This window comes from Etheostoma spectabile, chromosome 8 (genome assembly GCF_008692095.1).
Source record: "Etheostoma spectabile isolate EspeVRDwgs_2016 chromosome 8, UIUC_Espe_1.0, whole genome shotgun sequence".
Lineage (NCBI taxonomy): Eukaryota > Metazoa > Chordata > Actinopteri > Perciformes > Percidae > Etheostoma > Etheostoma spectabile.
Genome location: NC_045740.1, coordinates 30,512,973 through 30,515,581, shown reverse-complemented (window position 1 = coordinate 30,515,581; position 2,609 = coordinate 30,512,973).

Here is a 2,609-nt window from a genome sequence, read left to right as displayed (position 1 = left end):
ATAGAGCGATCTAGACTTGCTCTATCTGTAAATTATACAGTGGTCTAGACCTGCTCTACCTGTAAATTATACAGTGATCTAGACCTGCTCTATCTGTAAATCATAGAGCGGTCTAGACCTGCTCTATCTGTAAATTAATAGAGAGGTCTAGACCTGCTCTTCTGTAAATTAGAGTGGTCTAGACCTGCTCTATCTGTAAATTATAGAGCGGTCTAGAACTGCTCTATCTGTAAATTATAGAGTGGTCTAGACCTCTCTATCTGTAATTATAGAGCGATCTAGACCTGCTCTACTGTAAATTTAGAGTGTGGTCCAGACCTTCTCTATCTGTAAAATAGAGTGTCTAGACTGCTCTATCTGTAAATATAGAGCGGTCACCTCTCTATCGTAATTATAGAGGTCTAGACCTGCTCTATCTGTAAATTATAGAGTGGTCTAGCCTGCTCTATCTGTAAATTATAAGGAGCGCAGAACTGCCTATCTGTAAATTATAGAGTGGTCTAGACCTGCTCTATCTGTAAATTATAGAGCGATCTAGACCTGTTCTATCTGTAAATTATAGAGCGATCTAGACCTGTTCTATCTGTAAATTATAGAGCGGTCTAGACCTGCTCTATCTGTAAATTATAGAGTGGTCTAGACCTGCTCTATCTGTAAATTATAGAGCGGTCTAGACCTGCTCTATCTGTAAATTATAGAGTGGTCTAGACCTGCTCTATCTGTAAATTATGGAGCGGTCTAGAACTGCTCTATCTGTAAATCATAGAGTGGTCTAGACATACTCTACCTGTAAAGTGTCATGAGATAACTCCTGTTCTGATTTGACACTATAATATACATACATATAATTGAACTGAACAGTGTTCATTTCACCACTGCTACCTCCTTTAATCCCCAAACCAACAAACCGTCTAACGTTCGCTGGGTGACAGCATGATGTCTTGATTCCTTCCGCTGATCATTTGTATCAGACTCTCTGTACTCATCTCCAAGCTCTGACCAGTGAACGGTGAGTGAGTAAGAGATGTGTGGTAACACAAACCCAGAGCCATCCTACTAACTGGACGGAGAAAAAAGCCCAAGCTAACACGTTATGTCACATCATTGTGCGGCTCCGAAGCTCGAGAGCGTTGTGATGTGTGTGTGTGTGTGTGTGAGTGTGTGTGTGTGAGTATGTGAGCTGGTATGGAGTGTGTCACTGCCGGACGCTGTGGCGGAAACATGCCCAGATGAAATGTCATGCCTTTTCAAGAAGGTGTCACTCAGAGTGCTGACTCTATTCTCTCTGCTGCCTCTTCACATTAGGCTCCTGATCGATGCCCCCCCGCTGTACCGCACAATCTCTGTACATTCAAGTAAAACAAACACAACATCAGAGCTCCTCTTTGTCTCTCACTTCAGTCCATTGAAACAATAAAAATTAGACTTCTGGTCTTAGCAACTTGGTAACGTTGTCTAATTTTCCAATTATGACAACCTGGTCAGTTATTCCTTATAATAATCTGAGGAAGGTCTCTGGTTTGACAGCAGCCCAGATCGTTGCTGAGCCTGAGGTGCTATGTTGTGGGTAGATGTAGCTAGTAGTCGTGAGCAAGTGGAAAAACACTCAAGGTGGGTCCGAGATGACATATCCAAGATGGGATATTTATTGTTATTTATAGCTCAGTAAGGCTGCCGAGGCAAAATAGTGATACAGAAATTACCCGAATCAAGGCAAACACAACAAAAAGACCACATTATAAAAACATGCACGGCTTCCTATTGACATATAGACAAGTCATTACTGAGGACATCCATTGGACTTACACCCTCCTCCCTCAGGTTTTTGAGCAAACGCAACAGCCAGACTATACATGCCTGAAGCCCCGCCCCTCAAATTAGATCCTGGTCAGGTGACTGGTCAGTTTAAAAGGTCCATACAGCCAAGAAGAATTTATCTATGAAACTAGACATATATATGATTCCCATTAACAGTATGAGGAATGGCTAAGTTAACAGTTGATTTCAATATCGTGATTATTAACAGAACATATGAACTCGATAAATAAACCTATATACAGCCTTTGAGGGCTAAAATAGGTAGCATATAGCTAGCGTGACGGCAGCCATGCGCTTCATCACATGCTATAAATACTGAGCTGTAAGGGTTCTAACCTCCATCAGGGCTAATAACTGGCTATTTCAAACTAGTTCCCATCAGCGTTGTCTAGATAAGACAGATCCCAGTTGTCTGAGCACGCAGCTCTCGTAATCAAAGAGAAATACAAAGAGCATAATGATGATCAAAATAAGAATAGGTCTTTTTCAATTGACTCGTTCACATTTTCTAAGGCATGGGAAATCATAATTAGACACCATCAATCCATCATTGTACAGAGGTGTTGAAAGGGGCTGTACACACACACACACACACACACACACAGAGAAAAAGGGTGACTTAATTCTCCGCTCAGAACACCGTAAGTGAAGACACTATTACTTATTATTGTATACAGCTATATTAATGTTCTGAGTGGGATAACAAACTCATTTGAAGGTTACACTTAAGAATAATTTGATCTGCATCCTTCTGCATTCCTATAATAATCATATGAGGACTTATGGTTCAT